Genomic DNA, 15,160 nt, shown 5'->3' on the forward strand with positions numbered 1-15,160 from the left:
AGTTCATGCACTAAAAGAAAGCTTTCTTCAACAAAACAGCTATACTGGCATAAAATACTGAATTTAACTACGGAATTTGTCTCTGAAACATTAAATCTGACTGGGTGTTGTGTGATGTCCTTAGGTTAGTTAGGTTTAAGTAGTTCTAAGTTCTAGGGGACTGATGACCATAGATGTTAAGTCGCATAGTGCTCAGAGCCATTTGAACCATTAAATCTGAAGTACGGTGTTGCGTGGAAATAAAAAGTGGATTGCGAAAAAAGAACAGGACGAACTAGATGCGTATGAAATGTGGTGCTGTAAAAATGTTAAAATTATGTAGACTAGTAAAGTGCAAAAAGAAGAAGTATTAGAGATAATACTACTGAGAAAGAAGGGACACATTAGTTACTTATGTGCTAAGTCGTTAATGATTGCTAGAAGGGCCAACTGAGAGAAAAATTGCAGCAGCAGAAAAAGAATACAATTGTATAGGATATATTAACGATATTGAATTTAGCAGACAATAACGAAAGAATTAGTAGAAAATGGGCATAAATGGAAGACAGCATCAAACCGTAGCGACACCTCTTATTTTTTTACTCATTTACGCAACATAAATACGATTACGACAAAGAAGCTCTACCGATTAATTCTCTGTGAAGTTTATGGCCGCCGATGCTTGCTAATGAACGGTGTGACTGCCAATATGGATTCCTGCCAGAGACCTGATAGTCTAGTGGCAAAGCCCCAAAGTCCCTGTTTCGGCAATTAACAAAATTACGCATCTGACCACCCCTTATCCTAACCTCTCCAATTCTCAACTCGTTCATGTGGAGCATAACAGCAATTCAGTATATGATGTAATAAAGATTTTTCTAGAGGTGGTGCGTTGCTGAGTTGTACCGGTATCAATTGATTACTGGCGCGACAGTTACTCATATCTTAGAAGCACCACTACAGCAAATAGTGTCACCCGAGAGAGTGACATGAGATTAGAAAAGTAGTCTGTGAAATGTGACATGATAATGCTTTACTTTGCAATTCACGCGTGACTAATGATGTCTCAAGAATGTTTCGAAGATTTAGATTCGGTGGATGTCATACGTCGGTGCTTGGTACGAGACAGTGATATACTGCATGGGAGCAACCAGTAAAAAACATACGAGGAAAAGTTGTGTATGTATGGAAGACAACGACAAATTTTCAGGCAAGAGCTTAATGTAGCATCTGTCTCGGGAATAGGGAATAACGATATGAGTTACGGGTAAGATAAACACTTCCAACATTAGGCACAGCGGCACGAAGGCTGGACTTAAAATGCATTACGGGGCGAAAGCTCACAGCCGGAGCGGCCACACACGTCTTGCTAGAGTGAGTTACTCGTAATACGGCAACAGCGGACGTAAAGTGTATACCATCTCGTTACGAAATCTGTCGCCGCTCAGTTCTCATCTCATATAGCTCTCATGATGCTTTAACGTTAGCCTCGGTAATATTTTATCACGACAATTTCGTGTCTGTACAAGTCCTTGGGGCAACAAGGGGATACCACGCCAGTATGTCGTGGAGAAAGTCTTTGGACGTTGCAGGAATATTTAAAAGACGATTCCACACGACAGTACCTCTGGAAATCTTGCATCATCACTGATTCACGTATCGTCAGCTTTCTTTTACGTTTCGCGGACGCATTGACGACTTCATGTTACTTTGGTGCCTTAGCTTATCATCCTTGATCCTGTCGTGTCTCTTTTTATTTGAGCATTGGGGCATGTTTCTTACAATCTATTATCATTAACGTACTCTAGTTCAGTTCTTACTTCTTTAGTATTTTCCTTTATATTTTCCTGCACTGGTTTGCTTTGCCTTGTGCGAAGGATTTTTAAAACCTTGGCATTTGTCTTACTGCTGGGAGAAACCTCCCTAAAGCCTCAGAAGGGTTGGATGTGTTGCTTGCTTTACTTCCTGTGGTGGTTTTGTGGTGCTGTTCAGTTATGTCTCCTTCATTTTCCTCCCTTGGCAGAAAGATGTTGTAGGATTTCTGTATTCATTCTGAGGATCTTCTGTGTTTACTGCCGCTATTATTGTGTAGGTTGGGAGTGTGTATGTGGGCTGGAAAATTTGCTATGTGAAATTACTTCTTTGGAAAAGTGAACTGCATTTTAATCTGTTAGTTCTGATTTGTGAAGTTAGTTTTATTAGTCCCTAGCCTAGCAGTTCAACTTGTGATTGTTCGTAAACCATGGTTTCATTTGTGTAGTTGGCCACTTTCATTGCTATTCTTAAAGTTCTTCTTTCACTCACGTGTACCTTTTATGTTTTGTGTGCTGTGAGTCATCGACACTGGGTCCGCGTATTCCAGTGTAACCTGGTGAAAGCTTCATAAATACGTACCAAAGTTGCAGTTTTAGCACCATGTGCCCTGCACCTCTCTATATTTATTATTTTTGCTATTAGCGCCACGATGTGTTGATTTCAGGACAGCGTTCTGTATAGTGTTAGTCTTACATACGTTGGGGTTTCCTTGGGGGTGATTTGTTGTCCCCTTGTCCATCTGTTCCTTTGTGGGAAAAGAATTAGTTGGCTCTTGAGGACGTTCGGCTGTATTTTCCATTTTGCTAGTCAGTTCTAATTTGTGGATATACTGGCGATTTATTCCTGAGAGTCCTTCTGCTGTTAGTGAGTGACACCAGTGTCCCGTGTCGTCAGCCTTAGCTTCGTTCCAGCAGGTGGGCTGGGGAGTCCCCGACATGTAAAGTGAATGAACTCGCACCAGAGAACTGTGAGTGCAAAAATTTGCTTCGATGCACAGAAAATTCGGACTGCACGTAAAGGATGCAAACCATCATCCCAGTTGCAGAGGCTTTACATCCCAGGACCCCGTCCCACACAACCTGCGCCGCCTACGACAAAGTGCTCTGGTGGAGTCATTAAATCGATTAAGGCGAATGGCGGTGGCGTTCCTCTGAAGATTACACTGGCGATTTCTTTCCCCGCCCTTGTCCTATTCGAGCTGTGATCCGGTCGTAGATGTATGTTAAAATCACAGCTTCTTTTATGGTTAAGATCCGTAACCTGTCAATCGAAAAGTGATCAAAAATAACCGAACAGTTATTAATGGGCGTCAATATGACCTGTGTCCACACTTCGCCTTTATGACGGCTAGAACGCTGTTGGGCACACTTTCAATGACTTGTCTGAATGTCTGTGGAGGAATGAAAGTCCATTGTTCGTCAGTAGCCGAAACCAGGGAAGGTAACGATACTCGGCGCTGAGGTCTGGAGCGAAGCCGATGTTCTGAATCATCCCAAACGTGTTCCACTGAATTCAGGTCGGGACACTTGGAAGGCTAGTCCGTTTCAGGAATGTTACTGCACACAAACCATTGCCTCACAGATGCTGTTTTATGAACGGCTGCGTTGTCATGCTAACACAAACAATCATCGTCTCTCAATTGGTCCTTTATTGTACACAGTACATAACATTGTAAAATTATGTCCACATCCTACCGCATTTAGGGTTTTCTTAAGGGCAATTAGAGGACCATACCCCTAACCACGAAAAACGCATTCATACCCTACCACCACCTTCTCTGTCATACACTGGGACCGTACTAGTAACCACGAAAAACGTCCCCATACCCTACCACTACCTGCACTGTACATCACTGTTGGCAATGAACATGATGGCAGGTAACGTTCTCCAGGCATTCGTCAAACCCAAACCCTTGCATCGGATTGCCACAGGGTGTAGCGTGATTCTCTCGTTTCCAGACATCCACTGTCCAGTGGCGTTGCTCTTTGCAACACGTCAAGGGTCACTTAGCACTGACCACAGAAATGTGTGACTTATGCGGATGCGCTCGAGCACCGTATCACATTCTTTTTAACACTCTACGTACAGTCTTCGTGCTAGCTGGGCTACTGGTAACACTTTGGAGCTCACGAGTGATTCGTTCCGCTGATTTCATACTACACTACTGGCCATTAAAATTGCTTCACCAAGAAGAAATCCAGATGATAAACGGGTATTCATTGGACAAATATATTATGCTAGAACTGACATGTGATTACATTTTCACGCAATTTGGGTGCATAGATCCTGAGAAATCAGTACCCAGAACAACCACCTCTGGCCGTAATAACGGCCTTGATACGCCTGGCCATCGAGTCAAACAGAGCTTGCATGGCGTGTACAGGTACAGCTGCCCATGCAGCATCAACACGATACCACAGTTCATCAAGAGTAGTGCCTGGCGTATTGTGAAGAGCCAGTTGCTCGGCCACCATTGACCAGACGTTTTCGATTGGTGAGAGATCTGGAGAATGTGCTGGCCAGGGCAGCAGTCGAACATTTTCTGTATCCAGAAAGGCCCGTACAGGACCTGCAACGTTCGGTCGTGCATTATCCTGCTGAAATGTAGGGTTTCGCAAGGTTCGAATGAAGGGTAGAGCCACGGGTCGTAACACATCTGAAATTTAACGTCCACTGTTCAAAGTACCGTCAATGAGAACAAGAGGTGACCGAGACATGTAACCAATGGCACCCCATATCATCACGCCGGGTGATATGCCAGTAAGGCGATGACGAATACACGCTTCCAATACACGTTCACCGCGATGTCGCCAAACACGGATGCGACCATCGTGATGCCGTAAACAGAACTTGCATTCATCCTAAAAAATGACGTTTTGCCACTCGTGCACCCAGGTTCGTCGTTGAGTACACCATCGCAGGCACTCCTGTCTGTGATGCAGCGTCAAGGGTAACCGCAGCCACGGTCTGCGAGCTGATAGTCCATGCTGCTGCAAACGTCGTCGAACTGTTCGTGCAGATGGTTGTTGTTTTGCAAACGTCCCCATCTGTTGACTCAGGGATCGAGAGATGCCTGCACGATCCGTTACAGCCATGCGGATAAGATCCCTGTCATCTCGACTGCTAGTGATACGACGCCGTTAGGATCCAGCACGGCGTTCCGTATTACCCTCCTGAAACCACCGATTCCATATTCTGCTAACAGTCATTGGATCTCGACCAAAGCGAGCAGCAATGTCGCGATACGATAAACCGCAATCGCGATAGGCTACAACCCGACCTTTATCAAAGTCGGAAACGTGATGGTACGCATTTCTCTCCTTACACGAGGCATCACAACAACGTTTCACCAGGCAACGCTGGTCAACTGCTGTTGTGTATGAAAAATCGGTTGGAAATTTTCCTCATGCCAGCACGTTGTAGGTGTCGCCACCGGCGACAACCTTGTGTGAATGCTCTGAAAAGCTAATCATTTGCAAATCACAGCATCTTCTTCATGTCGGTTAAATTTCGGACTGTAGCACGTCATCTTCGTGGTGTAGCAATTTTAATGGCCAGTAGTGTATTTTCACAATCACCCTCCGCAGTGCGAGACGGCCCGTATCATTCAGTTGCCTGATCTTGGTTTCGCTGCGGTGGTTCCTTCGAGTTTCCGCTTCACTATCGCATGACTGACAGTAGAATTGGACGATTTAGAGGGGCTCGAATGTCCCTGTCGTATCTATTACTTTGGTGATATCCAGTGCCCAGGCCAAAATCAGATAGGGTGTGCATTCTAGGCGAATTGTTTACGCTGTTCAGTGAACATACACAGTTTCTTCCTTCTTATTGTTAGCCTGTGTTGCCTGAGGTGAAATGCAAACCAGCCATAAAAGAATAATGTACATTTCGCTCCTCCACGAAAGTACAAAAAATATTTGCTTATCTACAAAGTATTCCTCTACCTTTGAGCCTTTTGTTCTGTTTGATACCAGCACTACTTACTGTGAGCGTAATTTGGAACGGAGCTTCCACTTTTCGCACAGTTGGCACATCACAGCTTTTGGCAGGGAGAAGACACCCGAGTCCCCCCCTCCCCCGCCTCTCCTTACTTGCGCCGCACGTGGCGTTGACTGAATGAGCGCCGTGTACTCCGGTTAACACGGCGTGCGTGTCTGGTCCGGACATCCCCGAGCAGCACAGGACGGCTCAACAGGCGGCACGCTGAGACAAAGGCCCTTCCCCCCCTCATTTGCATGCGACCTGGCCACGCCCTGGCGCCCTCTGGTCGACGTGCGAGCCTCACTTCTGACAGCTCCCCCACGTCTCGCCTTCACCGGCCGTCAAAGTGCAGACTCCCCGTGATCCCGTCAAACTCCATTCACAGAGCCCAGCGTTGCCTTAAACCGAATGCAAACGAGCGTTCTAAATTGAAAGTTGTAAACACGCTTACCGCCGTAGACTTCACATCCCGGCGATGCTTGCACGACTCCGACGCACCATGCTACACCTTCACAACAGTCCAGTCTTCCCCTCGTGTATGCTGCTCCTACGAGTACTGCTGCGGCTCTTAAATCTTTGCTGTCGATGGACAAATACGTATCGATGTCACAGACCCTCTGCATCGTAAGTTTAGCGGCTCATTCACAAGCGGAGATAACTACGCCATGAGTCCACCGGCCACACAAGACGACTGTCTTGAGAATCTACGAAGACGGCAATGTAAGAGGCTTCAGAACAGGTGAAAACCATTTTCCTTCGAGGTGCCACCTCTAGCAGATAATTGCAAGCTACTGTACGCCGCCATCTCCTTAACGTCACTCCCCTGCACTCTTCAGCACGGCATCTCTCCACTCAGGTAGACTCTGCTAAATTCGTCATCTCACCATGCTCTTCTGCCACCAGACTCTAATGGCACTTGTCCTTTCACTTCTCTCCACCACCTGAACAAAAGCTTCAGTTCCTTTCAAATAATTATTATTAACGCGAACAGGAAGCTAAGATGAAGACTGAATATTGAAACACCATCTTTTTTTTATTCAACCAAATAATATCACACTTGTATTCCCTGTGTGCCCAAGCTCTCTCATACTAACAAGCACTCTCACACAGGTTGTTATTGGCCACATAGCAAAATATCGACTATAACTTTTAGTGACCAATTTCTCTATATAACTCCTTCAACTGCATCTGATGTAATTTGACTTCATTTCTTTACACTTGTTATACTTTTGATGTCTCTGCCCCAATTACAATGTCATCAGCGTATCTTGAAGTTTTTATTTCTTCTCTTTGACCTTTAATTCCCTTCGCAGATTTGTCCGTAGTTTCCTTTACTGCTTGGTCCACATACAGGTTGCGTAACATGCAGGATAGGCTAGAATCCTGCCTAACGCAACACTCTTATAATTGAAGTCTAGTTTCTGTACAAGTTATAGATAACCGTTTGCTCCATTATTTTATACCTACTACCTTTAGAATTCCAATTCTTTTCTACACTATCAAAAAAAGATTTTTCCTAAATCTATTCGTTCTGTAATGTTGGTTTGTCTTTCTTCAGTTTATCTTCCAATACAAATTTATTTCCCTCACTTTGGTTTCTACTACTCGTTGCCGTCTTCTGTAGATAGATAAACTTGCGTATCGACAGCAAAGCGTTTGAACCAAGCTAGATCATAAAACGGGAGCAAGCGCGCCGTTGCGGCGTGACGGACTGGAGCAGTGGAGCAGCCAGCCACCTGTTGCCTCGGCTGCGTGGGCGTCAGCCAGTTCTGCGAGCGGTCTGCACACACCGCCAGACGCACCTGTTGCCCCCTCGCCCACCAGCAGAGCCGGCCACGTCCTCCCAAGTTTTTCTACGGATGTGCAGTGCGGCATCTTGTCTCGCACTGTAGCCGTGCAGGTTGCGTTCGTGCCCTTCGCAGGCGCAAAAGGCAGGCACGCGGCCTGCAATTGCACTTTCACCTAGAGACCATCCTCTATCGTGTCACACTAATAATTAATCACTCATTACTGTTTACTTAACGTCAACAATATGACCATTGAAATTTATTTTCAGCCTGAGGTGTAGATTTCGTGAGGTAAAGCGTCTCACCTACTAGCGTCAAAATCAGGAGCTAATCTTCGGAAGTTCTGCCACGTATCATCCGGCAACGAGTTACTCCGTTTGAGGCGACTTATTAGAAACGTTCGTGAGTGTAGATACCAATCAAATAATAAATAACAATACAATTCTGCTGATACTCACACTTTGTACACCAATTTCAGTTAAACGTTTTGGCGAATTATCTGGTTCTAACTGAGTTATCCGGATATATTTTACATAGTAAGAACTACATGATTTTTAAACGTTAAGTCTTAAATATGTCATAACGCACTGACATTTAAAACAAAGGTCTTCCGTAAGCCACTGTACATAGAAACCTATAACCTGTAAGTACACTTCCGTATACACGTTCTTAACATCAATAACCTACATGTTTCTATAACGGCAGCTTCGACTGGGGGTTATAATATGATAACCATTCCAGCGAGATAATGACAATAATCTTTAAAAAGTATTATGTGACATAAAATAATACAAAGATTCATATCCAACAGAAATATGTTTCTTGTAGGTTGCTATCGCGCATTCACTACTTAAATTAGCCCGAGTGAGAAGCCATCAACGTCAGATGCTTCTAGAACACGACATGAGTTACCTGCATAGGGCACAGTATATAATTCTACGCTTCAGACAAGCTACTGTTGATGGAACATCGTTGACACGTAATCTATTGTCCTTTATCTCTAGTGCATGATGCTCAAGCGTAGTTACGAGTAGCTGGTGGTAGTGATGAAGACTAAGTCTTTGCTGGAAGTGGCCGAGTGTATTGTGAAAATGCACCGTATAACTCAAGTTCTCATCCGTGTGCCCTAAGAGCATCATGCTGACGAGATCATAAAAGAAACCGCAGCACGCATTGTGACCACCATCCTACGTGTCAAGATCAGTTACTAAGAGATGATTTCACAAGAAGAATGACTCTCAATAAATACAGCGTTCTTAATCAACGACAGTGATTTACTGTGTACAAAACTACCACAGCCTGTAAAACACCATTGTTTACACAATAAACAGCTTAAATGTTTATAAAATGTCACGTTTATTTTCCAATATTTACTGACACGGCGTTTTTTGGCAGCATGCTGCTACCATCAGAGGCCAAGCTCTTACTTCTGCATACAGATTCATGTGAAGTGACGAAACTATTTTTCGTTGGCTGTGCAAGTTACGTTATGTTCCGAATGTTATTGTCCCTGTCCAGAGAGATAGATTTATTTTAGTGTGCACCATTATGTACGGAGGCAACGGCCTTGCCGCAGTGGATACACCGGTTCCCGTGGGATCACCGAAGTTAAGCGCTGTCGGGCGTGGTCGGCACTTGGATGGGTGACCATCCAGGCCGCCATGCGCTGTTGCCATTTTTCGGGGTGCACTCAGCCTCGTGATGCCAATTGAGGAGCTACTCGACCGAATAGTAGCGGCTTCGGTCAAGAATACCATCATAACGACCGGGAGAGCGGTGTGCTGACCCCACGCCCCTCCTATCCGCATCCTCCTCTGAGGATGACACGGCGGTCTGACGGTCCCGGTAGGCCACTCGTGGCCTGACGACGGAGTACCATTATGTACGAGTGTATTGCATATTCAAACAATCCTTACGACATTGGTAACATACCTCATTGGCTCAACCAGCAATAACTCGTATCCTCACTTCACATAAATATGAAATTTACAACTGAGTTATAAATAACACGCGGCGGAATGAAAAGAGTCGTGCAAGTAAATATTGCAAAATAAACGAGGCTGAAGCTGAGAAAGCATTATGTTATAAATTTCCGAATACAGACGCAGACCTCAACCAATGCCATGCATCATGGGCCAATTTAAAATTAATCGTTATTTGTCTGGGTATTTGGATATGAATGATTGTCATTCGGTTCACAAAATAAAATAAATAAATAAATAAATGGCATAAACAATGTGACTCTTGCAAGAAATGTCTACGGCGGACGTGTTTGCAAGGGGAATTAATTTCACTCTGCATGTAGCACAGACATGGGCCTCGGACTTTGACATATGGTGAACGAGATGTTTGACATGTCAGATGAAAAAGGTTCCAGGCCGCAAGATAACGAAATCTCGGCGGCTATAAAATTGGACACACTATATTATCTTAACTTTCAGAAACGATTATAATTTTATCAATCATGAAACAACACTAAACATTAACTTTAAGAGCATCATCCTTCTCATTTCGTCCGTTCACTTTACACTGAATCGACAATAGCCATAATTACTGTTCCAAATCGCTATTTTCACCCATTTGGGACAGAGCAGCAATGTATTGGTTTCAGTGCGATTGTCCTGGAAAATACGACACAATCAGTGAGTTTATCAACAACGGCCCTCTTCAACGTATACGACACTTTTAGCACTTTGACGTCAAACTGGCAGGCACAATGCCGTGCGCAGCGGAGACAGCAACGCAGAGGTAGCAGATAGCTTCAGGTTTCCACTGGTGTATGGGTGGCTGGAGAATTCCAACTCATTAGCTGTCAGACTGCTAACTACCTTCAATAAGACTACGAAGTTTAACAGAAAAAAATGCGTGCTTATGGAATATAGTCTCAGTTATGCGACTGGATTCGTGATTTCCTGTCACAGTTCGTGGTAAACGTCATTGAGTAAAACAGAAGTGATTCCTGGCGTTCCACAAGGTCGTGTTATAGGCCCTCTGAGTGTCCTTATCTATATAAACTATTTACGAGACAATCTGAGCAGCCGTCTTAGGTTGGTTGCTGATGATGGTGACGTTCATCCCCTAGTGAAGGCATCAGACAACCAAAACAAATTGCAGAACAATTTAGAAAAAATATTAGTATGGTGCGAAAATTGGCAGTTTACCCTAAACTCTAAAACGAATGCGTTAAACTTCGGTTACACGAGAAATCAACCAAATCTAAAGGCCATAAATTCAACTAAATACCTAGGAGTTACAATTACGAACAACTTAAATTCGAAAGAACACATAGAAAATATTGCGGGGACGGCGAACCAAAGACTGCGTTTTATTGGCAGAACACTTAGAAAATACAACAGACCTACTGAAGAGGCTGCATACACTACGCTTATCCGTCCTCTTTTGGAGGATCAACGGAGTACGTCGAGAAGGTTCAAAGAAAGACAGCACGTACTGTATTATGGAGAAATAAGGGAGAAATTGCCACGGACATGATACAGGATTTAGGGTGGACATAATTAAAACATAGAAGTTTCTCGTTGCGGTGGAATCTTCTCACGAAATTTCAATACGCAACTTCCTCCTCCGAATGCGAAAAATATTTTGCTGACGTCGACCTACAAAGGGAGAAACGATTATAATATTAAAATAAGGAAAAGCTGAGCTGAATAATAGAGAATTATTTGAAGGTGGTTCGATGAACTCTCTGCCAGGCACGTAAGTATGATTTGAAGAAATAGCCATGACGATGTTGATAAATGGCGGCAGAACAGATTTTAGTCCTCAAACTAATTCTCAGACATCAAAAAATTTACAATAAAAAAACTAGTTTGTACCTTTGTAGATTTTAGAAAGGCTTATGACTCAGTGGATCGTGAATCTCTTTTCCAAATTGTGAAAGAACAAGGCCTGGATCCTAAAACCACGGCAATTATCAGAGACACGCTAACTGGTACAAAATCAAAAGTAAAGTTCAGAGGAGAAATTTCAGAACCCTTTGAAATAAAAACAGGCGTGAGGCAAGGTGATGGACTCTCTCCGTTGCTATTTAACTGCGTTCTAGAAAAAGTAATACAAGAGTGGCGCGAACGAAAATTGGAGTTCAAAATTGACCAACCAGTGAAATTAGGACGAACAAATATTCGAATAGACTGTTTGGCCTTTGCAGACGACTTGGTTATTCTAACGCAGGACATCCAAATTGCTCAGAAACAAATAGAAATTCTTAAAGAAACAGCAGAAAGAGTAGGTCTCCAAATCTCATTTGAAAAAACACAGTATATGACTAGCAACAAACTGGCACCCAAACTTTTGGAAACTAAGTATGGAAAAATCAAAAGAGTTTCGCAATTCAAATATTTAGGTGAAACAATCTCAGAGACTGGTCTAGAAAAAATTGGAAATGAAATTCGTTGTCAAAAGATGGAGACAGCTTTTAGACTTACAAAAGACATCTACAACAAAAAATGTCTCTCGAGGTACTCTAAATTGAGACATTACAACACGGTCATAAAACCAGAGTGCCTTTATGGGGCTGAAACGCTAATTTTAAACAGAAAAAAGGACATTCAAGAAATCCAAAAAAGAGAAAGAAAAGTAATCAGAAAAATTCTAGGTCCAAAATATACTGAAGAAGGAACATACAGGCTAAGAGCAAATAGTGAAATTCAACAATACACCAGCATATATTCGGATATGAAAAAACGCAGATTAAAATTTTATGGGCATATTAAAAGAATGGATGCTACCAGACTAACTAAACAAGTAGTGGAATTCTACGAAAATCGAAGTAAAGCTAAATTTGAGACAATAAAATGGATTGCTGCTATAAAAGAGGACATGAAAGAGGCAGATATAAAACAAGATGAAATTCAAGACAGAAAATTATTTAGGCAAAAAATTCATGACTGGGTAGTTGGTCAAGCTGAAAAACCAAAGAAAACTGGAACCACATGGTCTGATGAAAGGAAAAGAGCTCATTCCGAGAGAATGAAAACAATTTGGGCAGAGAGAAAGTCTAAAAGAAAATAACTGAATGCCCCGTGATTGTACTTCGCGTGGTCCAGTAGGGCCCAAACGTGAATAATAATAATAATAATAATAAAATAAACTTGTAAACACATGGCAGGATGAGTAGACGGCCTGCCATGTTATGACATTTGTGTCGGCTGATATTTTGTAATGTGGTTCTCCAGGCGGAGCTGAATCCTGTCGAACCAACTGTATAATCTTCAGCACCGGTTGCCAGCACAGTAAAAATGTCGCTCACGTGTGCCGAAGACAAGACTGTGTCATACGCGAAAGATTTACGCAGTGTGCTGGGTGAGTAATAGATCCCGTCATACGGCGACGTAGCTGTCTGCAACTGCTGCCCGGAGGTCTGCCGGCTTCTCCCATCCCAGACGGGTCCGCCTGCCATCTGGAAACCGGCCCTGCACCCCTGTTATTTATTCGTGGTGGCGCGGCCAGCCACCCGTTGCGGCCGACGCAGCGGGGAGGCCGATGCTTTCTGTCGGCGCCGCACGAGGCAAAAACGGCCTCCCGCGACCCTCCGACCTGTACTTGAGGGACGTATTTATGGCCCCGCCGTGACGTCACTCACCCGGGTGCTGCTTAATGAATTTATGGGCATGCCGAACGCCGCCAGCCGGCGGCGAACGCACGCTGCCAGCAGCCTTCGTTTCGTATTCGCCACTTTGCATCTCGATAAACGAACGTATCGAGCCGAAGTGGACCGACTCAAGCGGTATTGAGATATCACATAGCGTGATCTAGCGGTATCAACACGTCATATACCGTGATATTTCCATAGACTTAATTACCCGTAACTAAGCAGTAGAATAGCTGTGCTGATTGTAAGGGTCCAAGACGATACTGTTTCAGTATCGACTTTGCCCTTACGTGTCTGTGCCTCTTGGAGGTACCGTCATCATTCTAGACGCAGCGAGAGTTTTGGCGCCGGCCGCTATGCGGGGCGCGGGAAGGCAGACTGGCGCTAGTGGGGGGAGTGGTTAGACGGAACGGTGAACGAGTACCTAATTACGCGGATTATAGCGGCAATGAATGGTTCAAATGGCTCTGAGCATTATGAGACTTAACAGCGGAGATCATCAGTCCCTTACAACTTAGAACTACTTAAACCTAACTAACCTAAGGACATCACACACATCCATGCCCGTGGCAGAATTAGAATCTGCAACCGTAGCGATCGCGCGGATCCAGACTGAAGCGCCTAGAACCGCTCCGCCATTCCGGCCGGCATAGCGGCAATGGTTACCTCTGCGAAATGAATAGAAAGCCTGTGTGAAACTGATTGTTAGAATGAAAGAAAAGGCATATAGAGAATAGTGATATTATTTGCCTGAATAATTAAAAGATAGTATTTCAGTTTTCAGTCTTTATCTCGGCTATCTCTTGATTTTTATAATAATTATTTGGATGGAACTAAAGCTTTTTGCTCAGCAGGTGGAAAGGAGTGGAAAGACATGTGCCACAAGGTACACGGTCATGGCTAATTTTTTAGGCACATGTTCCTTGGGGCCGCGCGAGATTAGCCGAGCGGTCGAGGGTGCTGCAGTCATGGGTTGTGCGGCTGGTCCCGGCGGAGGTTCGAGTCCTCCCTCGGGCATGGGTGTGTGTTTTTGTCCTTAGGATAATTTAGGTTGAGTAGTGTGTAAGCTTAGGGACTGATGACCTTAGCAGTTAAGTGCCATAAGATTTCACACACATCTGAAATTTTTTTTGTTCCTTGGGCGTCAGATCCTCCCTATAGGTGTCGTACTGAACTTTAGTCCCAGTGTCTGACACAAAGCTGACAGCATTTATTTGAAAGGAACAAGGGATATTACTAAAAGAGCGGGGGGGGGGGGGGAAGAGGAGACCCTACAGTACTATAACATCCCTCCCCCCATCCGTGTGTTAGGGGATAGAACTCAAGTTGAGTAAGACAGCTACAAGGGGCGTCTTACGACTAACAAATTACCTCTGACCATGTACCTAATGGCACATATCCTCTCACGCCTTTCCGCATCCTGAACAAAAAGCTTTAGTTCCTCTCAAATAATTATTATTAACGTGAACGGGTAGCTAAGGTAAAGACTGAATATAGGAGCACCATATTTTTATTATTCAGGCAAATAATATCACACTTTTGTTTCATATCTGCCGTAGCTCTTTCATACTAACAAGCACTTCCACATAGGCTTTCTATTTATTTCGTAGTAACCAACGCCGCTATAATCCGCGTAATTCGGCACTCTCTCCACCGTTCCGTCTTACTTCTTGGCTTTTTCGAGAGAATCGGTAGTGCCGCGCTACAGCGTTATGAGCCGGGTGTCGGCTTGTTTGCTGACAGCCTGTGGACGGAGTGTCGCCCCACTAAATACGCTGGAGTCCAGCCCAACGCCCGCATCCCGTGGTGGTGGCGGCGGCGGCGGCGGCCGAGGACGTGACTTGCAGGCGCGACGCCGTCGGCCCGCATGGCACGCCTGCTCTCCGGTTCGGGAGACTCGCAACATCGCTGACGCATCCCAGGCCGCGCTAACGCTGCCGCCTCACTGCCATTAAGAACATCTCCCGGAAGGAGTTCATTTCGTGTGATA

General features: G+C 44.4%; 1 pseudogene; it reads left to right on the forward strand.

Annotated features, from left to right (window-relative positions):
* The first annotated feature begins 9,119 nt into the window (after positions 1-9,119).
* On the forward strand, positions 9,120-9,237 carry LOC124778715 (annotated as a pseudogene).
* Positions 9,238-15,160: the final 5,923 nt, after the last annotated feature.

Source organism: Schistocerca piceifrons, chromosome 2 (assembly GCF_021461385.2).
Source record: "Schistocerca piceifrons isolate TAMUIC-IGC-003096 chromosome 2, iqSchPice1.1, whole genome shotgun sequence".
NCBI lineage: Eukaryota > Metazoa > Arthropoda > Insecta > Orthoptera > Acrididae > Schistocerca > Schistocerca piceifrons.